At 42.3% G+C, this 24,068-nt stretch overlaps 2 pseudogenes; both read left to right on the forward strand.

Annotated features, from left to right (window-relative positions):
• Nucleotides 1-4,939: 4,939 nt before the first annotated feature.
• On the forward strand, nucleotides 4,940-7,862 carry LOC129498426 (breast cancer type 1 susceptibility protein homolog; annotated as a pseudogene).
• Nucleotides 7,863-21,466: 13,604 nt separating this feature from the next.
• On the forward strand, nucleotides 21,467-22,310 carry LOC129498428 (actin, cytoplasmic 1-like; annotated as a pseudogene).
• The last annotated feature ends 1,758 nt before the right edge of the window (nucleotides 22,311-24,068 follow it).

Raw genomic sequence — 24,068 nt, forward strand, 5'->3', positions numbered from 1 at the left:
GGTAAACTTTAGAACAACCACTGAGAAAATAGCTAAATATTATAACTAAATATATATATATATTTATGTATATATGAGAAATAGCTAAAAGAATTAAAATGCTACACTGGAAACTATTAATACAAGAGAAGGTAGAAAAGGAAGAATAAGACAAAAAAAGATATGAGACATATAAAAAATAATAATTAAAATGACAGATATAAGTCTACTTATACCAGTAATAATATTAAATGTGAATGGATCAAATAGTCCAATCAAAAAGTGGAGATTGTAAGCCTTGATTTAAAAAAACCAAAAAGCTCCAGTATATGCTATCTTCCAGAGGCACACATTAGATAGCCAAACTGCAAAGAGCCCAAGTGTCCATCGACTGTTGAATGGATAAAGAAGATGTGGTATATATAATCAATGGAATATTAGCCATCAAAAAGAATGAAATTTTGGGCAGCCCGGGTGGGCTCAGTGGTTTAGTGCCACCTTCAGCCCAGGGCGTGATCCTAGAGACCCAGGATTGAGTCCCACGTCGGGCACCATGCATGGAGCCTGCTTCTTCCTCTGCTTGTGTCTGTGCCTCTGCCTCTTTCTGTGTCTCTCATGAATAAATAAATAAAATCTTAAAAAAAATGAAATTTTGCCATTTACAATGATATGGATAGAACAAGAGTGTATTCTAATAAGCAAAATAAGTCAGTCAGAGAAAGACAATTACCACAGGATATCACTCAAATGTGGAATTAGGAAACAAAACAGATGAACGTATGGGAAGGGGGGAGAAAAGAGAGAGAGAAGCAAACTAGAGGAGACTCTTAGGGATAGAGAACAAATTGATAGATGATGAAGGGAGGTGGGTGGGGAATGGGCTCAATCAATTATGGGTATTAAGGAGGGCACTTGTGATAAGCACTGGTGATATATGTAAGTAATGAATCACTAAATTGTGCTCCTGAAACCAATATTATCCTATATGTTAACTAACTAGAATTTAAATAAAAATTTTGGAAAAAAATAAGTATTTTCAAAGAAAAAAATAAACATAAGTGGGTTGAAAGTAAAAGGACAGAAATAGATATAACATGCACACAACAATCATTAGAAAGCTGGCAATATTAGGGGTGCCTGGCTGGCTCAGTGAGTAGAGCATGTGACTCTTGATCTTGGGGTTATGGATTTAAACCCCACATTGGGTACAGAGTTTACTTAAAAAAAGAAAGAAAGATGACAATTAATATCAGGAAAAGATGGACTTAAAAAACAGCATTGCTGGGCAGCCTGGGTGGCTCAGTGGTTTAGTGCCGCCTTCAGCCCGGGGTCTGATCCTGGGGACCTGGGATCGAGTCCCGCGGGCCCCTTGCATGGAGCCTTCTTCTCCCTCTGCCTGTGTTTCTGCCTCTCTGTCCTCTCTCTCTCTGTGTCTCTCATAAATAAATAAATAAATAAAATCTAAAAACAAAAAACAAAACAGCATTGCTATATATAAAGAGGAATATTTTAATTTTTTTAAAAAGGTCAAATCATTTGAAAGATACAATTACAAACATACACACCAAAGAGAGCATCCAAAATATATGAGGCAAGAATTGACACAACTAAAGGTAGAAATAGATAATTCAACAATAATAGCTGGAGATTTCAATGTCCCTATTTAAATAATGGGTAGAACAACTAGACATAAGATCAACAAGGAAACAGAACGCTTGAATAGCACTGTAAACCAACTAAATTCAATAGGTATCTGTAATACACTATATCCAACAATAGTGATATATACTTTCTCAAGTGCACGTAGAACTTTCTATGGTAGGCTATAAAGCAGCATCAACATTTAAAAAGATTAAAATTCCTTTATAATATTTTAATCCTTTTTAATGCTTTGATGCTTTTTCTCAGAGCACTCTGGAATGAAATTAAAAATCAATAACAAATTTGGAAAATTCACAAATATGTGGAAATTAAACAATCCAGTGCTAAATAATCGATAGGTCAAAGGAAAAAAATCACAAAGGAAATTCCATAGGGAATCACACAGAAAATACGCTGAGCTGAATGAAAATATTACATACCAAAACTTATGAGATGCAGATAAAACAGAGCTTAGAGGAAATCTATCCATGTAAAGTGCCTAATTTTTTTTTTAAGACATACTTGTTTATTTGAGAGAGAGAATGAGCAGTACGGGTAGGGTGGGGGGAGTGCGAAAGTAGAGGGGTAGGGGTAGAGGAAGAGAGAGAAGGAGAAAAACAGACTCCCCAGTGAGGGTGGAACCCAATTCTAAGCTTGATCTCACCACCCTGAGATCATGACCTGAACTGAAATCAAGAGTCAGAAGCTTAACTGACTGAGCCACCCAGGCACACAAGTAAGTGCCTACCTTTTAAAAGAAGAAAGATTTCAAAGCAATAACTTAACCTTCACTCTTAAACACTGTGGGGGTAGAAAGCAAGAGCAAACTAAACCCCAACCAAGCAATAAGAAAGAAATAATAAGAATTAGAGCAGAGTGAAATAAAGAACAGGAAAAGAATCAATTATAGCAAAAGTTGGTTCCTTCAAAAGGACAAAACTGGCACATTCTCTAGACTGACCAAGCAAAAAGAGAAAAGGTTCAAATTAGTATAATGAGGGACAAAAGAATGATTAGTACTACCAGACTTATAGAAATAAAAAGAACTATGGGAATTACTATGAACAACTATATGCCAATGAATTAGATAAATAAGATAGTCAAATTCCTATTGAGACATAAATGAATAAAACTCAAGAAGAAGAAAATCTGAACAGAGCTCTAACAAGTAAAAAAATTGATTTTAGTAGTCAAAAAACACAAATAATTAAGTTCAGGCCCAAACTTTACCAAACACTTAAAAAAGAATGAATGTGAATCTTTCACAAACTCTGCCAAGAAATCGAAGAATATACACTTCCTAACTCATTCCATGAGACTTTTTTTCAAAATCAAAGATAACACAGAAAAAGAAAAATACAGACCTCTTATAAATATAGACACAAAAATCCTCAAAACCCATACTAGCAAACTGAGTCCAGCAACACATAAAAATGACTGTACACCATGACCAAATGAGATTTATCACATCAATGTAAGTTTAGTTTAACATTTGATAATCAATTAATGTTGCACACCACCATAGCAGTAGATAAAAAATAAAAACCATCTGATTATCTCAATAGATGCAGAAAAAGCACTTGACAAAATTCAATATCCCCATCATATTAAAAACACTCAACAAATGGCATAGAGGGAAATTCCTCAATCAAATGAAATACATTTACAAAAAGCCCACAGTTAATATGATACATAGTGGTGAAAGGCTGAAAGCTCTTTCCCTAGGATCAGGAACAGTATAAGGATGTCTTGATCTCACCACTTTTATTCAACATTATAGTTTTCTCCACTATATATAGGATCTTTATGCAAAAGAATAAAGTTGGGCCCTTGCCTCACCCCATATACAAAAATTAATTCAAAATAAGTGAAAAACTAAATGGATCAAAGATTATAAAATTCTAAGAAGAAGCATAGGAATAAATCTGATTGCATTGCATCAAGGAATAGCTTTTTTTGGATATGACACCAAAAGTATACAACAAAAGAAAATAGAGATAAATTGGATTTCATCAAAATTAAAAACTTCTGTGCTCCAGAAAACATCATTTAAGAGAGTGAAAAGACAACTCACAGTATGGAAGCAAATACTTGGCAATCATGTATCTGATGAAGAATTTGTGTCAAAAAAAAAAAAAAGAATTTGTGTCTAGGATATATAGAGAAGTCTTACAACTTGATAAGAAAAAGACGGCCCAATTAAAAACTGGGCAAAGCATATGAATAAACACTTCCCGAATTAAATATACAAATGACCAATAAACACATGGATGGATGCTCAAAATCATTAGCCATCAGGGAAATGTAAATCAACACCACTTCCTACTCACTAGGAGAGCAATAATGAAAAAACAGATTACAAACAAGTTTTGACTAGAACCGTTGAAACTGGAACCTTGTGCATTGTTCATGGGAATGTAAAATGGTGCAGCCACTTCGGAAAACAGTCTGGCAGTTACTCATAATCTTAAACATATAGATTTATCATCTGACCCAGCAATTCCATTGCTAGGTATGTAAATTATTCATCCACACAAAACCTTGAGAAGTGAAAAAGAAATTAAAACTTATGCTCACACAAAAACCTGGTTAGGAGTGTTCATAGCGACATTATTCATAAAAGCCACAAAGCAGAAACAAACCACATGTTCATTAACTGGCAAATGGATAAAGAAAATGTGGTGTATCTATACAATGGAATATTATTCGGCCATAAGAAGAAATGAAGTACCGATATATGCTTCAATATCGATGAGCTTTAAAAAGTGTGGGATCCCTGGGTGGCGCAGTGGTTTGGCGCCTGCCTCTGGCCCGGGGCGCGATCCTGGAGACCCGGGATCGAGTCCCAAGTCGGGCTCCCGGTGCATGGAGCCTGCTTCTCCCTCTGCCTGTGTCTCTGCCTCTCTCGCTCTCTCTGTGTGACTATCGTAAATAAATAAAAAAAAAATTAAAAAAAAATATGCTAAGTGAAAAAATAAATAAATAAATAAATAAATAATAATAAATAAATAAATAAATAAATATGCTAAGTGAAAGAGGGCTTTTCCGAAAGACCACAAATCATGTGATTCTAGTTATATGAAATGTCTACAATACACAAAACTATAGGGATAGAAAGTAGGTTAGGGATTGCTTATGGCCTGGAAGTGAATTGTGGAAAATGGGTAGAAACGGGTGGATATAGAATTTCTTCTTGGAGTGATGAAAATATTCTCAAATTGATTGTGGTGATGGTTGACAACTCTGTGAATACACTAAAAATCACTGAGTGATTTTTGCTTTAAGTGAGGGAATTCTATAGTATAGGAATTATATCTCGATGAAGCTGTACCTGAAAGGAGGTGAGAGAAAATGAGAGGAGAATTAGAAAACAACTGAGAAAACCAACTCTTTTGCAGAGTTTGCTATAATAGGGCAGAGAAATGGGGTAGAAGCTGGGGAGAAATGTGGAGTCAAGGTATGGCTAGTTTCTAAGTGGAAGACACTACATGTTTCTATTTTAATTAATGTTCCAGTGGGTGGCGATGGTGGAGAGGGAGAGACCACTTGCAAATAGGCAGGAGGTGATGAGATCCGTTGCAGAAGTAAAGGAGTTGGTCTGAAGTCAAAGTGCAACCTTGCAGCTCAGCCCAGCAGCGCCATGGGGCCCGCACGGAGTCTGATGGCAGAGGCTGGAAGGGTGGTCCTGTTGCACTGAGGAGATTCTTTGTGAAGGGGAAGACAGAGAGAGGATCCGCGATAGAAAACGGCAGCCCCCAGGAATCTGGGTGATGAGCCTGAGGGATGGGGGGGAGAGGAAATGGTACTGACAGAAACTAGCAACAACCCAAGACCATTGCCCTTGATAAGCCCTCTCTGCCCCCAGATCCCTTGGGACTGTACTTTATTTGCTCAGTGAAGGAACAGCAGCCAAGCTCCCCACTTCAAAGCATTCAGGCCCCATGAGGGGGGGCGTGATAACAGAGGCACCGCCACCTTCCATCTCTAGCCCCATGGCACATTTTACTCATGCTCTCAGGTTTCCCTCACCTGGCTTGCTTGTCACCTCATCTACCCTCTCCCCGCCCAACCCCTAACCCAGCAAGATTGATCTGAGAGTCATCCCTATACTTCGAAGTTCAAATCTCTACTTGTCTTTGAAATCCCTCCACTCTGAACTCACTATCTAACCCCAGCCTGGCCTGGACTCGGTTTGCTGTTCCCAGCTTGGCTCTGACAACTCCGAGTGATCTCACCCCACTGTGGAGCCCAGATAGGACTGTTGTGTTCTAAAAGGTCACCAGTCAATGGGGTGTTTGGAACTCAAAGAATTTCCCCATAGAAAAAAATTATTATACATAGTGGTATGGTTCCCAGGCCAATCCACAAAGGCCTATTTAACCAACCATGCTGCTGGCGTAGCTGTCCTAAGCCATGGGGGCTCCTAAGTCTAGTGAGGTTGACCCAGAGGGGAATAGACAAGAGAGTGGAACCCTTGACAATTTAACAGTTCCCATGGAAACTTGGGGCGGGGGCGGGGGGAGAAATCCAGTGGCAGAGGAGGGAAGAAGGGGGTTGAACAGTATGTCTCAGCGGGCAGCAAAGCAGAAGTGGAGGTTGCAGAGCAGAGGGCACCCCTGCCTGGAGGGGGCTCACAGAATGGAACATCACAGACTGGGAAGGGGCCAGTAGCAGGGGAGCAGAGGCCAGCCCCCAGATCTTTCATAAGCAGCATAACATGACAGGTCTCCCTTTCACTGCGGAGTACCTGCCCTCCAGCTAACTCTGTCTCTTTCTGCCCCGTTCCTATGAAGTTCTGGACTTTTCTCTGGCCCTGACCACCCACCCCATCCTGCTTACTGGAGGGCCTCTGATTGCTGGCTATTCACTTAGTGAGGCTGCCTCTCTTTAGTTTGCATGCTTTTTGGTTGAGGGCAGGGTTTATTTTGGCTGCCTCCCATCTATGCCATTCTATGACTTTACTTTTAGTAAGTGCATCCTGGGCTCCTTGACGGGAATCCCTCTCTTCCGCTGATACAGACTAGGGCATTGTTGACCAGGGCACCGTGCCCTCTGCCAGCCAACGGAACTGCAGGAGGGATTCCCAGCCAAAGCTTCAATTCCTCGGGGTCTAGCTCACTCTCTAGGCTTTCCTTCAGTGTGCAAGTGGATTGTTTTTGAGTAGGAGTCTGCCAGATTTGTAAACAATGATCTGCAACACACACACACACACGATATCAGAATGTTCTGTTCATCACCTATTTTATATTCCCTACTAAACCCCCCGAATGCTCGCCTGTCTTGGCCCCAGTCTACTTCTGCACAGACTCTTGCAGTTTCCTATGTGCCCTGCCTGCCTGGTCCTCCTGCTGCTGCTCAGGACCCACTGTGGCTCTTGCCATGCCCTTCCCGGCAAGCTTTTGGCTGAAATGAAAGCAAATATCTATAGGTTTTCCTTCCTAGCCCCTGCCATGGCTTCCCCCTTCAAATTACACAGCCCAGTCTTCCAGGCCCATGTGTCTCAGAATCATCTGTGTGACTAGAAAAAAAAAAATGCAGATCCACGGGTCCCAACGGGTGCCATATCTATGGTGGCATCAGGCTTGACCCCAAAAGAATTTATGCTTGTGCACAAGTTTGCCAGAAAACACCACATCACTTTAACTAATCTAATTTCTGAAGAGACAACTCATGTCATTATGAAAACAGATGCTGAATTTGTGTGCAAACGAACACTGAAATATTTTCTGGGTATTGCAGGAGGAAAATGAGTAGTTAGCTATTTCTGGGTAACCCAGTCTATTAAAGAAAGAAAGATACTAGATGAGCATGATTTTGAAGTCAGAGGAGATGTTGTGAATGGAAGAAATCACCAGGGTCCGAAGCGAGCAAGAGAATCCCAGGACAGAGAATCCCAAGACAGAAAGATCTTCAGAGGCCTAGAAATCTGTTGCTATGGACCCTTTACCAACATGCCCACAGATCAATTAGAGTGGATGGTGCACCTCTGTGGGGCTTCTGTGGTGAAGGAGCCTTCGTTATTCACCCTCAGCAAGGGCACTCATCCTGTGGTAGTCGTGCAGCCGGACGCCTGGACAGAGGACAGTGGCTTCCATGCGATTGGGCAGATGTGTAAGGCACCTGTGGTGACCCGAGAGTGGGTACTGGACAGTGTAGCCCTCTACCAGTGCCAGGAGCTGGACACCTACCTGATCCCGCGGATTCCCAGAGCTGCTGCAGACTCCAGCCAGCCATGTGTGTAACATGTAGGGCCTGTCTCTGCAGGACCCCACGCATGATCCTAAGAAGGAGCCTTTTTCCAGGCCCTGAGAGCTCCTTCCACAGTCCCAGTTACTGAATATTTTATGTATATCAGCCTGAGAAGAAATTCTGGCTATGCAAGTGTCCCTTAAAGATTTTCTGCTTAAAAACAAAACAAAACAAAACAAACAAACAAACAAACAAACCCGGGAGCCTGATGCTCTACAGACAGCCCAGGCGATCATGAGGCCCACGATGTGGGAAGTGCTGCTGTGTGGCACCGCCAGTCCTCTCACACGCCTGGCAGCCTTGCCATCCCCAGGGACTGGTGCCCTGAATGAATCCTTCTGCCATGAAATCTCCAGGCTTTCGGTAAATATTTCTTGGAGTTTTCATGGATAGTGAGAGGGACCCACATTGAGAACTGCTAACAGCAATAACAGATAACAGCTCCAACCCCACAAGTCAATTGGCAAATTTGAGTTCACTTTTGCCAAGTTGAGTCTTGGTTTAAAAAAAAAAAATGGTTTTGACTGGTGAGGCGGAGGGAATCTGCATATTGATGAAGCTGCAGATATGTTGGCCCAAAGATACACACACTTACCTCCATTCTCTTTTCGCCACCATTTGACGATCTGAAGAATAAAAACCCTTGTGCACAATGAGCTGGTAACCATCCCAACCTACCTGATGGAGGAGAGTAGGGATAAAAAAAATCCGAGGCCTGGATTCATCAGCGCTCAGTGTACAACACTGCCCCAGGGAAGGCTTCGGGCCTCAGACCAGGGGGACCAGCCTCGCATCAAAGCAGGAGGAGGCCATCCCCAGCACAAAAGGATTTTCTAGCCCTCCGTTCTGTCCTTCTGTGCCATGCAAAATAGCAGACACGTTGGCAGCAAGACGGAGCAAATGGTCTCTCAGACTTTTGAAAAGTAGCATATTACATGCATCTCTTGATGATGTGTAGCGTGGGTCTAGCACTACCACCCAGGCCAACTCCACCAGGGCTTTTATGATTATCAAGTGATACACCGTTCTCAGTGGTGGGAGCAGACAGTTTTGCATGAGAGGTGGCCGGGATTGCCAGCTAAAAGGCTTGTTTTCTTTGTTTCAACATTTTCCTCTCCAACTTCCTATCACTCCCTTCCTTTAACAGAAAAAAAAAAAAAAAACTATTTGTAGTAGCTGCTCTAGTTTCTGCCCTTAGAAATCTGCTCTATTTATTAACTACTCCTCCGGTGAAGAAATTCCACTGAAATTCCTTCAGGGCCTGGCTGCCTTTCAGCTTCTCTTTGCACATTCCTGCCTCTATGTATGTCACCATCTTAAATAGCTGAGCCTTCTGTGCTTTAATAAGGTCTCTCTATAATCTTTTTTTGAAGAACACAGACCTAGTTTTGCTAAGTTTCTGAATACCTTAGATTGTAAAGCCCCCATAATACTCTAATTAATTTCTGTTCCACCCCGTCTGCGTCCTCACTGGTCGGCTAATAACATAAGGACCAGAACTGACCTCATTACAATAACTTCTTCCATTTCTTCCATCGTAATCGAAATGATTCCTCCAGGCTGGTATTTGAATTACACCCCCCCCCACCACCACCCTGCTCCCGCCCACAACCCCCTAGAGGTGCCAAGTTAAAGATTTAGATGTGCATTCTTCATAGATTCCAATTTTCTGGGTTCCAAATTTGGGGTACTAAATTTTTTAAAAGGCACATTCTTTTTCTTTGCTAAGTTCCTGACATGTCCAAGCATTGCATTTCTGCATAAAAAAAAAAAAACCCTAAATAACACAAAGTGTGGTTCTGAATTACCATCAGCTAGAGTTTACCAGGAAGGAAGGAAGGAAGGAAGGAAGGAAGGAAGGAAGGAAGGAAGGAAGGAAGGAAGGGAGAAAGGGAGAAAGGGAGGGAGGGAGGAAGGGAGGGAGGGAAAGAGGAAGCCACAAATATCCTATTGTCTTTTTTATGACTGAGGCTTCCTTGAAAAGAAGCTTTCAGAAGCTCTTAGAAAGAGCATCCACCCTTAGGGTATAAGCACATATTTCATCCTGATTTTACCCAGATGGAGGCTTTCAAGGTGTGGCCCTATGAGAAAATCCCCGAAGTCTTCAGGAGTTCACATCAGTGAAGTATTTCATGAATGCCTCTTCCCCCTTCCCCAGTCCTGGCTCAGTCCCCTTCTTCAGTTACCTCCAGACCCTTGGTTGTTCATTGTAGCCAAACCAGCATGGGAGCACCGCATCTACTGGCTGTTTCTGCTGATTCCTGACAAAGGCAAAAAGTCCCCTTGTCACTTGCTGAGGCCCCTTCAGTCTCCTTCTCCAGGGCCTTCTGACGTCTCCCATCAAGCTCTGGGGCACTCTCCAGGCAACGGTGCTCCCTGTGAGCTGTATGTGATGCCATCTTACACGGTAATCTAGCAAATGCTAACTTGGGGCTCGACAAGGCCCCGCTCTGGCTCCTTGTGCCAGGTCTTTCAGCTTTCTCCCTCCTGGGGATGAGCTTTTCCTGCACCTGTACAGAAAAGTCCTACTGATTCCCGGTGATTTCATTTATGGGTTTGCATAGTCATAAAGCTCAATGCGGCTTGGGCAGCACCGTGATTTCCTTGCCGAATCATGTTCTACAGTTTAAATTCAGCGCAAGCCATCTCTTAAATCATGTCACACAAATGAAAACTGAATGTTAGGGAGAAAATTATTTAGACACTTTATTGCAGGTTAAGTTATATTCGAGATCTCCCTACTTATATGGTGCAGTGGCAGAGGTTTTGTCACACAGCATGATTCCCCCTCCACTTTATAACAAAGCCCTCCTTCCTTTGAGAAGCTCTAACTCTCCCAGTGAACCTCGAGGCACAGCCTCACTCCTGCTCTGAAACACAGGGGGGAAGCTCACATGGGCTGAGCCAAGGGCAGGCCTCCCAAACTAGGCCAATCAGAATCTTTCTCTGAGAGGGACACTCAGATGCTGGATGAAGGAAGCCCTCTTGATGTAGTGTTGCATAAAAGGGGGTGATGCAGCCCTGGCCTGGTGGGGGCCATCTTCTCTGCCATGTGGAGATGGCCAAGCCGTGAAATGAGGCCAAGCAGAGGCAAGAGTCAAGAAATGAGTCCATAGTTCTTGTCTCTGAGACTCTGGTACCTAAAGTTCTATGAGCTACTGTATCTTCATGAGCTCACCTCTGTGAGCCTTCAGTACCCTTACAATCTATGAGAAGCCATATATCATTTTATTCTTAAGATCAGTTGACATGGGATCCCTGGGTGGCTCAGCAGTTTAGTGTCTGCCTTCAGCCCAGGCTGTGATCCTGGGGTCCCAAGATCCAGTCCCACATCAGGCTCCCTGCATGGAGCCTGCTTCTCCCTCTGCCTGCATCTCTGCCTCTCTCTGTGTGTGCCTCTCATGAATAAATAAATAAAATCTTTTTTTTAAATTTTTATTTATTTATGATAGCTACAGAGAGAGAGAGAGAGAGGGCAGAGACATAGGCAGAGGGAGAAGCAGGCTCCATGCACCGGGAGCCTGACATGGGATTCGATCCCGGGTCTCCAGGATCACATCCTGGGCCAAAGGCAGGCACCAAACCACTGCGCCACCCAGGGATCCCTAAATAAAATCTTTTTTTATTTTTTATTTTTTTTTATTTTTTTTTTATTTTTTATTTATTTATGATAGTCACAGAGAGAGAGAGAGAGAGAGAGAGGCAGTGACACAGGCAGAGGGAGAAGCAGGCTCCATGCACCGGGAGCCCCGACGTGGGACTCGATCCGGGGTCTCCAGGATCACGCCCTGGGCCAAAGGCAGGCGCCAAACCGCTGCGCCACCCAGGGATCCCCCTAAATAAAATCTTAAAAAAAAAAAAAAAAAAAGATCAGTTGACTTGAATTTCAGCCACTTGCAACCAAAAATGCTCTAAAATCTGTTCCACGGTGAATGGTGGAAATGTCCAGGAGGCTGCCCTGTTGACAAGGCCAGTCTGAGAAACATAAGGGAATGCGGGTCTCATCTACTTAAGCTGAGCATGGAATAGATTGGGGACTAGCCGAGACCATGGACATGTTTGTCACCAAAGTATCGAAAGCTTACAGGTAAAGGAGTTAACCACCAGATCAGTGGCTGCACAAAATGGCTGATGCAAAAAAGACAATGAGAGGAGAAGCTACAGTGCAGCAACCAAAGGAGAATAGAGCAGCCAAGCCGAAAAGATGAAGATAAAAAATGGCTAATGGGTTCAACCTGTAATAATAATGGTAATGGCACACGTACCTCACAGAATGATTGCAAAGACTCAATGAGTTACTATTTAAAAAGAGCTTTGAACAATGCCTGATATATAGTCAGTGCCATAAAAGTGTGAGCCATTACTGTTATCGTCCCCGCCGGGTTGGAAATACGAGAGTGCTGCTTGGCCGTGAGGTAAGAGAGCAGCCTGTCTCTTAACCCCAGACAGGGCCAGTGACATCTTTCCCCTGCTCCCCCCCTTCCTGCCTCAGTACACATCACACACCCCCGCCCTACCTCAGTACTTAGTTCTGAAAATTTTTCAATTTTCTAACAGGAGGACTTTTCTGTTTCCCAAAGGAAATCTGAAATGCATCCCCCCCACCCTCATTGAAAAATGATAAATATTCCTTTATTCTCCTCAGCCTCTGATTTATTTCCAGACTGTGATTGGTTATTTGGTTGATTCTTTTATTCATTCATTGGTTTTATAGTCTCAAGAGGATCCAGATTACCAGAGATAACTACTGAATATGGTACTTTTTTTTTTTAAGGAGCTAACTTTACGTTCTTGGGAAATTCTCTAAACAAACACAAATTCAAGACAATGTTGAAATACGCACAAAAACTGTATAGGAAGGTGTTATTTTTATTATGAATTTCAGCTAAAAGATACTTTAAAATAATTTTAATCCAATGTTTGCAGTACCCTTAATTTACTTCTGTAATCTTGTGGCAGGTAAAATTCTAACATTCTAAGACCCCAAGACTTTCATCCTCTGGTATGCGCACTATATGTAACCTCCTCCCCTTGAGCGGGAAGGACCTGCAGTTATGATAGAACAGCACTCTCATAATTAGGTTAAATGATATAGCAAAAATGATGGGGTTTTGTAGCTGTAAACAAGGACTTTATTCAGTCAACTTTGAGCTAATCTAATGGTTACCTTGGGTGGGCCTTACCTAATCATGTGATCCCCTGAAACAGACACAAAGCAGTAGCGAGAACTACTCTCCATTGGCCTTGAAGAAGTAAGCTGTGGGAGGGCCACATGGAAGTGGCCTCTAGGAACTAAGAGTGACCCCTGGCCAATAAACAGCAGGAGAATGTGGGTCAGTACCAAAATCTAGGGAAGCCTGGGTGGCTCAGGGTTTAGCACCTGCCTTCGGCCCAGGGTGTGATCCTGGAGTCCCGGGATCAAGTCCCACATCAGGCTCCCTGCATGGAGCCTGCTTCTCCCTCTGCCTATGTCTCTGCCTCTCTCTGTGTGTCTCTCATGAATAAATAAATAAAATCTTTAAAAAAAAAAGTACCAAAATCTAAAAAGACTGAATTTTGGCAAAACAATCAAGCAAACAATGACGAAAAAACAACAAAATTGATCTTGAAAAGAACCATGAGCAAGACTCAATTGATCCATACCTGGATTCCTGACCCACAGAAACCAGGAGATAAAAGAATTGTTCTCAACCACCAAGTTGGCACTAATTTGTTACTCAGCAATAAAAAACCAATACAAACTGTATGAAAAAGAGTGTGTGCTAAATGTTGGAGGACACCTGCCTAGCAGTTGGGGTATTCTAAGAGACTTCCCTGAAGTTGATATGGTATCCTCAGAAAAAAAAAAGCCACTGGAGGAATAAAATGCTCGGCAAGTGTTAGTACTGTGAGAAGGAAGCCTAAATAATATATAGCAGTGTCTGGAGCCAAGGGACTCATCGATTGCTAGGACCCCAGTGGTGGTGTCAAAAGTAGCTTCTGTGAGCACATAGGTGGGGGGAAAAAGAAGGTAAAACATTAAAGTGGACTATAGGATTATAAATAACATTTATCTTTTGATTCTGATTATTAAAATAATATATACTCATCGATGGAAATTTAGAAATGTACAGCAAAGAAGTATAAAAGAAAATACACGTTTTTCACATAGCTGTAAGCACCACAGTTAGTGTCTTGCTTTCTTTAACCTCATCTGTCTGGGTTATGCTGAGTTCGTGTCCTCTGCATCATTTTTAAAGGTAGCATACTATTCCATCTCATGCTGTGCACTGTGATTTATTTAATCACTCCCCTATCGTTGGAAGTTCAACCTGTCTTTAATTTTAAAGATACTTATTCTGAACTTGGGAAAAGCTTTCGAGCATCAAAATCTGTAGGAAATAGTGTTCATTTATAGAACTTCTTGCTCTGGCATTTGACGATAGTCACCACTTTAAAACAGTCTAAAATCAATCTAGTAGGGGTTCCTGCTATGTAAAATCCTATCTTATCCTTAGAGTTTCCTCTGTCCTCGGGTATTCTTTCTGTTCAAACATGCTCTGGCTTGATCCAGATTACTTGTTCTCATTGCAATTTCCTCCCCTGGGAAATCTGTTCTTTCCTGCCCTCTCTCCCTCTGTCTCCTTTGTAAACATTAAGGTATGATATGAGATTTGTTCTAAGTAATGTTTACTTTCTCTTTTAGTAAAAAGCATCTTCCATTTCTGAGAAAGCCCTATTGTCGCTATCACTGATAACTCATTCCTTGTGCACATGCAAAATAAGCCCTACAAGCCTCCAGGCGATGCTCCCATTCTCCCACTGTATGACTTTCATTTGTCATGTTTTTCTTGCACTCTCTTAAATTTACTTTGTAATCCCTCCTGCTTGCCTCTGTCTGTGCTGTCATATGTTTCCACTCAGCACGGAGAAGACACAGGACCCCATGGATGGTGGCTTGGTCTGGAAGGCAGGCCTTGGGTTCTGACTCACCTTTGATGGGTGACTGGTACCTCAAGTGGAAGAGAGGCTCTCTAAGGGAGCTGCCCTGTGCCATGTCTTTGGGCACTAATGTAGCACAGGTTTTAGATTCGGTCAGACTCAAGGTGAGGTGTCTGAGGGTGAGGTCTGGGTAGCAATGAATTTAAGAGTTTGCAGGTGATGCTAATGAGCAGTCAGGTGAGAACCATACACCAGCTCTTCTGCGGTGCTGGAGCCCAGAGGGAAGCGACAAGGGATGAGGACCTCCCACAACTAGCTGCTCTTGAGGTCCTCTGTCTGCTGTTTACCTCTTTTCTGGTTGAACTAACCTCAACATCCTCTGGCTTTCTTTTAGATCATCCTTGGGAGTTCCTCAAAAGACTGTAAGTGCTTCCTCACTGCCTTGCTCTGAGGACCCACTCCTGCTGACCCTCCTCACCCCTCCTCAGCTCTCATCACCAACATTTCACCCCCCCTTCCTGTTAAAATTCCCTCAACCGACCTTCCTCTCTTGCGTGGAGCAGTAGCCCGAAGACTCCAGCCTAACGATACTTGTGTGATAGTCCAGGTGCGTGGGGAACTCAGGCCAAAACGTGGCAGCTCAGGCTCCTCCCCTGCATCCTCTGCCTTCGCCCTGCCACCCTTGTCCCTCCCCTTTTCTCTGCGTGGGCAGACAGCAGGTAAATCAACATGTCCTCCGCCTAAGCGGACATCCAACTGGGGTCTTCCAACAAGATTGTGGAACCACACAGAATTTGAGGCCCACTTCCGCTCTGGGCTGGGCAGAGGTCGGGTAGGAAGCACAAATAGCTCTCTTTGGGTGGTGGCGGCAAATAACCTCAGGTGATGAACACTGAGACCCTGATAACTTCTGTTCCCATTCTCCTCTCTCCCCCACAGTATTCTGTATATGTATCTGATTTGGGGTTGGGGATAAGGCTGTTCCCATGGCTTTAGAAGAAGCCCTGGGACAGCATATGGTACCATTTTTTACCAGCTCTCTTTAGAGTTCAAGTGTAGCTGAACATTACAGTCTTTTGGGGCACTTTGAACAAAATATCTAGTCCTAAATCCGAGCCCTAGGGGCCTTATTTTTTTTTTTCCCCAATTGGTATGGGAGAAATCTGACTTCTGTGGATTTTTTTTTTCTTTCTTGACTTTTTGGTCTTTTTTATTAGAAATGTTTTGAAATTATTTTAGAGACACACACCATTGTAAAAACTAATACTGACAGATCTTATGTGCTCTTTTCCCAGTTCTCACCAACGGTGACATCTTGCAAATCTATAGAACAATGTCACACTAGGATTTTGACAGTGATAATAGTCGAGACACAGAACATTTTCATCAGCACAAGTTGCAACCACTAATCTGTCCTCTGTGTATGTAATTTTGTCACTTTGAGAATGTTGTATAAACAGAATCATACAGTATGTTACATTTGGGGTTTATTACTCAGAAGAATTTTCTGGAGATTCACCCAGGTTGTTGCATGTCTCAGTATCAAGAGCTTGTTTCCTTTCTATTGCTAAATAGTATCCCATGGTACATACCTGTGTGTACCATTTGTTTAACCAGTCACCAGTTGAAATTCTAGGTTATTTGTAGTTTTCTACTATTATGAATAAAATAACTACGAGCATTCATGGACAGGTGATTGCATGAACATAAGTTTTCATTTCTTTAGGATAAATGCCCAAGAGTACAATTAGTAGGTTGTACGGGAGTTGAATGTTTAGTTCTATAAGAATTTCATTGCTTCATGGTCCAAGATAGTTCTTTGAATGTCAGAGATTATTGCCTGAATTCCAGATGACAGAAAGGAGGATGGGTCTTCGCCAGTTATGGAACTTCCCAGAAGTTATGCACAATGCTTGTACTGTGTCTTACAGCAAACAGTTATCTGACAATACTTAGCTGAAAAAGAGTCTGGGAAAAGTTATTTCATGTGAGTGTATTGCCACTCTAAATAAAACTGCAGTAACAAACAATCAAAATCTTAAAGTCTTAAAATAACAAAGGTTTATTTTCCTCTTACATTACATAATCATCCTGGATTGTTAGGGCTCTGATCCATGGTGTCTTCACTCTGAAACCCAAAACCACTATCAGAAATATTGTCAGTGATCACAGGAGAGAGAGAGAGAGAATGAATCTCACTCTGGTTCTTAAAGTTTACATTTTATTGGCCAAAGCAAATCACGTAGTGAATCTACCTACAGAGAGACAGAAAAGTGTAGTTTTACCATTTATCAAAAGGAGAGGGACGCCTGGGTGGCTCAGTGGATTGATTAAGCGTCCAACTCTTGATTTCAGCTCAGGTCATGACCTCAGGATTGTAAAATCGAGCCCCGAGTCTGGCTCCGCACTGGAATAGGCATGGAGCCTGCTTAAGATTCTCTCTCTCCCTGTCCTTTGCTCCTCCCCCCACCACTACAGCAAAAACAAAAGGAGGAGAAATGGAAATGTTTTATAATTATGAATAATAACACCACACTTAAGGAGGAAGGGGAGCATGGATGTTGGGAGAAGACATAGTATCTGCCACAATTTCAATCTTGTATGTGTTTATAATCTGTTTTTGTAAGCTGTTTATTTGTAACCTAATTTTACTTTTTCTCTTATATATTGATGATTCTAGAGTTTTAATTATCATTACCTAAATATGCTATGCTACTTCATTACTTAGTGTGTATATAAATGGAGGTTATTTGCCACGGAATGTCCTTCATTTTTTAACCCCAGTGTTCTCAAAATTCCACTTAGATTCCCTGAAGCTCCATTCCCTTGCCATAGCACCTTACCTATACTTACCTATTAGGATCAGGTACAGCTATAACAGTTCCATAGTCCCAACCTGATAATCTCTGTTCCACAAAATCCTTGGGGATCCAGGGTCCTTCTACTTTGCACTATGTCACTCTTTGCATGCCACCTATGTCAGTTTGGCTGCTTGAATTCCAATCATCATGTCTTTACTCCGGCCAGTAGAAAGGATGGGAGGTCAAAGAATGAGGCACACAACCCCCTTCCAAAGTCTTTCTCATTAGTTGCAGATGCTACTTCCACTTATATCCCGTTAACCAGAACTTAGTCACAGAGCTATACCATGCTGCAAGGGAGTATGGAAAAATGTAGACTTTTTCTGGTCACGCATGTGTTTGAGTCAAAACTGAGGTTCTATTACTAAGGAAGAAAAGATGATACTGAGAGAGATTGAGGGATAAATGGGAGCCTGTACCTCAAAGATGATCACCCCAGTCCATTTTTTCATTCTCCATTTCTGTCTTCATTCAATAAATACTTAACTATTGAGTTCCTACTGTATAGCAGTAAGCAAAATGGGCATGGTTTCCACACTTCTGAAGCTTTCAAATATCAGACAAATAGCCACCCAGATCAACCTATGATTACAAATTTTGATTAGTGCAATAAAGGAAAATTTTGCTGAGAGAGATTAATGGGGATAGAGGCTAATTTAGATGGAAAGAGGGATCAGGGTAAGGCTTTTGAGGACTATGGATAAGTATAGCCAGGAGAATCAGGAGGCAGGGGGTTAAGGACCATGCCAGGAAAAAGGGGAAAATTCTGCAAAAGGCCCTGAAGAAGGAAGGGACCTTGTGTCTTTGAAAACCAGAAAGAAGGCCCGTGTGCTTAGAACCCAGTGACAGACGAAAGAGGTGTTAGATGCAGCCAGAAATGTCAGCAGGAGACCGACCCCAGGACTTTGCAGGTCATACTAAGGATTCTGTTCCAAATGCATTAGGAAGGTGTTGGAAGATTTTAGGAGGAAGAGTGATGTGATTATCAGATACCAAGCAAGTAAGGAAGTTAGGAGATAGTGTTTTTTTATTTTTCATGTGTAACATTTTCCCATATATTATACTGCTATTTTTATCATTCTTTGTATAATCACTTTTGAAGACATTTTTCCTTCTCCTATCCAGATTCATGCAGTAGTATTTGCATTCTTCTGAATTGGCCTTGTTAAAATTCATCATTGGCTTATTTTTATTCTTTGTTAGGTCCCTGTTTTTCATTTGCCTATGATGCAAAAAATGATACAGAAAAACAGAGTGATTCATTCAAGAAAAAGAAATGGTTCTTTAATGTACCACAATTTAAGACCGATGCCCAGTCTTCCTTCTTATACAACTATTATCAGCCTTATTTTGTTATTTCACAAGCTACAAACTTCTAGATTAATCATTGGCTTCATAGTCCCAAAGATGAGATGAAAAGGACACAGTGGGATTCTTATGGCTACTTCTCCCAGGCTTTAGCTCTGCAGTGGTTCCCATGTTCTTGGATCTTAGCCCTTGACTCCTGGTGATGACATACCCTGGCTTGATGCTTTCTGTGACCTCATTAGACTTCCTCCCCAGCCTTTCTCTATAAGCCTAGGCCAGAAACTTGATGCTGGCCTGAGGATCTCTGCTTCAAGCCTGGAGTCTCTACTTTGGGGATAGGTTTTTATATTTTTAATAGCTTTATATTTACATCTAGCCATCATGGGTCTAGGCAAATAAGGAAAATTTTGCTGAGGGAGTTATTAGTGGGGATGGAGGCTAATTTAGCTAGAAGGAGGGGTCAGGGAAATCCTTTTGAGGATTGCAGGGAGAAGTGTGGCTGAGTACCCCCTTCAGTGGGCTAGAGGAAAGTACTGCTCACTTCCTTAGACCAGCACTGTGCCAGCATACTTCATCTGAGAGTATCAGGGAAGGATTCATGTAAAGACAGCTCTTCAGCTCTTTAGCTGAGACCGAAGCATCAGCAAATGTGACCAGATGAGTACAATGTGGAGACAGATCTCAGGGAGGAGGAGCAACCTGCATGCAAGTGTGTAGATAAGAAAGCATAGCCTGTTGTAGAACCGTAACATGTGAGGGCTAGTGTAGAGAATGAAAGCACAAGAAGCAGAGCATCAAGATGAGAGACTGGAGAGCAGCTGGACAGCACCTTTATGTGAAGGGCCTTGAGTCCTGTAGGTGCTGGAGGGCAATTAAAACATTTTAAGCAAAATAAACAAATAAACATTGTAAGCAGGAAAATGAAATGAGGAAATCTGTATATCAGAATGAACTTCCTGAAAGTAAGGTGGAAGAAAGATTTGAGGGTATGAGCCTGGAAGCAAGGAAGGCAGTTTTGTTTTGTTTAAGATATTATTGATTTATTCATGAGAGACACACAGAGAGAGGCAGAGACACAGGCAGAGGGAGAAGCAGGCTCCCCACGGGGAGCCTGATGCAGAACTTGATCCCAGGACCCCGGGATCACGACCTGAACCAAATGCAGACGCTCAACCACTGAGCCACCCAGGTGCCCCAAGGAGGGCAGTTTTGAAATAGTCTATATAAGGGCTGGTGAAAAATTGAACTTGAATAATGGTGGTAATATTCAAGTCATTGAAAAAGACACAGCCAGGAAGGCAGAATGGACACGCCATGGGGACTAATTGGGTAAGGGGTGTGAGTGACAGTCTGGGGTCAAAGATGCATCCTCAGTTGGCAGTTGGTGCCATTGAATGATGCTAATCACCATGTTAAGCAACAAAGGGAGAAGAGCAAGTTTGGTAGGAAAGATGATGAGCTCATTTTCAGACATGTTGAGTCAACTAATGTGAATGGGCCGAACACTAGTTGACTTTAGTTTTAACCCATTTCTATTTCATTGGTTATTTGTTAGTTTTTTTTTTTTTTTGTTTTTTTTTTGTTTTTTACTGGATATAAAAGCTAAGTGTAGAGGAGATTAGCAAAACAGAAAGAGATTAGTAAAAGAGGAACTAGGATGTAAGAGCAAGCATTCACACTGCTATAAAACTCATGGCTGGCCATTCATTTCACAGAACATGTATAACCTGCAAGGTAGCATTCTATAGAAAGTACATAGGTCACTAACCTATACATGTAAAACATAAGCTTACATGTGATAGAAATATACTAATATTCAGTTAATTTTCAGACAGGACTACAAAAATGCCAAAAACAAATGCAAAAGTGGCAAATACCCTTATAATCGACTGCTTATAAGATCTAGTAGTCATAATGTTACCTAAGTGATTAAATATTTCATCACATTCTTGCCAAAAAATTTTAACTTGAACTTAATCAAGCCTTTATACCTAACTTCCAGATTATAAAATAATGTATAAAGTTTAGGACTTCTGTCCAGCAACATCAAGAGGGAAAAATATCAGAAAAAAAATCTAGAATGTGGAAAAATCTAGAAGACAACTTTTGGCCCTCAAAAAGTCAGTGTCTTAGAGGAAAGAAAAATCCTGAAATTGCTCCAGATTAAGAGAAGCTAAAAAAAAAAAAGTAATCAAATGCAATGATTTCACATTGATTGCATTACTTTGAAGAAATCACTATGAAAAGAATTCTGGGGACAAGTGAGGAAATATTAATATGAAGTGGAGTATAAGATATTAGGGAGTTATTGATTTTTCTAAGTGATAATGGTGTTGATGTTGATAGAATACTTATTTTTAGAAGAAGAATGTCAACGAATTTAAAGGCTATGTTATTTAGAATCAAGAAAATGGAACTCAGCACCCCTGAGACCCCATCCACCTGGTAAGCATAGGCTTTTAGCCCTCACAGCTTGGCGGGTCTACACCACCATCCCACTACCGTGGATGACGATATCACTGCACTCCCAGTTGACCACAGCTCGGGCAAGTAAGTGCAAGGCCGACCTCGCAGGCCACAATGCCCCCCCACCCCCGCCCAGGCTGTCTTCCCCTCTACCATGGGGCAGCGGCCCTGGCACTAGAGCATCATGGTGGGCATGGGCCAGAAAGACTCCTACATGGACAGTGAGGCCAGGAGCAGCAGGGGCATCCTGACCCTGAAGGACCCCGTAGAGTACAGTGTGGTCACCAACTGGCACCACACCTTCTAGGCCGAACTGTGCGTGGCCTCCAGGAGCACCACATGCTGCTGAGTGGCCACAGCTTCACCACCACTGCTGAGCAGGAAACCGTGTGTGACATCGAGGAGAAGCTGCACTCCGTCGCCTGGACTTGGAGCAGGAGCTGGCCACCGCAGCCTCCAGCTCATCCCCAGCAAAGAGCTGTGAGCTGCAGATGGGCAGGCCATCACCACCTGCAGCGAGGGGTTCTGCTGCCCGGAGGCACTCTTCCAGCTTTCCTTCCTCACCTGGAACCCTGTGGCATCCTCGAAACTACCTTCACCTCCATCATGAAGTGTGACGTCGACAAGCCGAGGACCACGGCTTAACACGGGGCCATCTGGTGGCACTATCCTGTGTACCTGGCATTGCTGACACGATGCACCAGATCACCGCCCTGGTGCCCAACACGATGAATATCAAGATCACCGCACTGCCTAAGCACAAGTCCTCTATGTGGATGGGGGGCTCCAACCAGCCTTGCCCTCCAGCTTCCAGCAGAGGTGCATCAGCAAGCAAGCAGGAGTACGAGTCCTGCCCCCTCCATCATCCATCACAAATGCTTCTAGGTGGACTGTTACCTTAGTTGTCTTATACCCTTTCTTGACAAAAGCTGACTTGCACAGAAAACGAGATGAGACTGGCATGGCTTTATTTGTTTATTTTAATTTGTTTGTTTTTGGATTTGGGGCAGTTTTGTTTATTTGTTTTATTTTTTGGCACTTGACTCAGGATCTAAACATTGGAATGGTGAAGGTGACAGCAGTTGGTTGGAGCAAGTGTCCCCAAAGTTCTACAATGTGGCAGAGGACTTTGTACATTGCTTTTCAAAAAAAAAAAAAAGTCATCCCAAATATCATGAGATGCATTATTATGGGAAGTCCCTTGCCTTCCCCAAATCAACTCCATTTCTCCCTGGCCAGTCCTCCCCAAAATCCACCCAGGAAAGAGTGATAGCATTGTAAATTATGTAATCCAAAAATTTTTAAATCATCGCCTGAATATTTGTTCTTATTTTGAATGTTCTGCCATCATGGCCTTCATTTTGTTCCCCCAACTTGATATGTTGGGCTACCTACCAGTGGGGTTGAGGCATGGAGGCAGCCAGGGCTTACCTGTACACTGACTTGAATCCAGTACAATGAAGCACACACTTTAAAGAAAAAGAAAAAGGGATGCCCGGGTGGCTCAGCAGTTGAATGTCTGCCTTCATTTGCCTCAAGGCGTGATCCCAGAGTCTGGTGTTCAAGTCCCATATCGGGCTCCCTGTGAGGAGCCTGCTTCTCCCTCTGCCTGTGTCTCTGCCTCTTCTCTCTCTCTGTGTGTGTCTCTCTCGTGAATGAATGAATGAATGAATGAATAAATAAATAAATAAATAAATAAAAATTTTTTTAAAGGGAAAAGAAAGAAAGAGAAAAAAGGAGAAAGGAAGAAAACAGAGTTCCCAAGAGAGTTCACAAGAGGGGAATCAATAACAGGGGACTGGCTAAAAAAAGTTTCAGAAGAGTTGAAAGGCCAAAAAAGTAAAAAAAAATAAAAAATAAAAAAATAAAAGGGCAATCCAGGTATTAACAAAAGCAGAAAGCCACTGCTACCTCCTGAGTTGGAGGAACAATGGGAGGAAGTGGTGTCCTCAGAGCCCAGGAGCCAGGGCTGTCTAGTGGGTATTGACAGGGGCTCCTCAGTGGAGGCTTAGATTCATGGAGAGAAGGGCTGTTTGACAGAAACAGACAAAGACACTGCCAAAGACACTTTCCAAAACACAGCAAAGACCATGGAAATATCCTGTCTTCTCTTCTCTTCTTACCATCTTATCTCCAGCCAGTGCTTCCCATTGGCCAAAACCTAAACAGAACCCAGTCACCAGAGAGTATTGGAAACCTAGTGTGCTGGCACTGGTTCTCTGAGATACTGAAAAATTCAGAGGAAGAGCAAAGAATGGATAAAGCAGAAAAATGACTGGTCCCAGGAGGGAATTGTCATGATGCTTGCAGCTTATTTGTAAGTAGTTCAGAGAAAAAAATATATGCATATAAATACAGATGAAGCTAATAAGATGAAGTGTTGAATCTGGGTTGGTACATGGATGTTCATTATAACTATTCTTTCCATTTTTCTATGTGTTTGAAATTTTTCAGAATAAAAGGGTGAAAATCCATTCTAATACCCTATGGAAGAGGGGATAAGAACCCGATACAAGGTCATGGCCCTGGGAATGGAGAGAGGAAATACTCAAAATGAATTTGACAAAGTTTCTTATTAAATCCTTGTAACCAAGATGGAAAAATGTGGACCAGAGCAACATTTATCATCTTTTTTTTTTCCAC

The sequence above is a fragment of the Nyctereutes procyonoides genome, unplaced genomic scaffold (assembly GCF_905146905.1).
Source record: "Nyctereutes procyonoides isolate TBG_1078 unplaced genomic scaffold, NYPRO_anot_genome, whole genome shotgun sequence".
Classification (NCBI taxonomy): domain Eukaryota; kingdom Metazoa; phylum Chordata; class Mammalia; order Carnivora; family Canidae; genus Nyctereutes; species Nyctereutes procyonoides.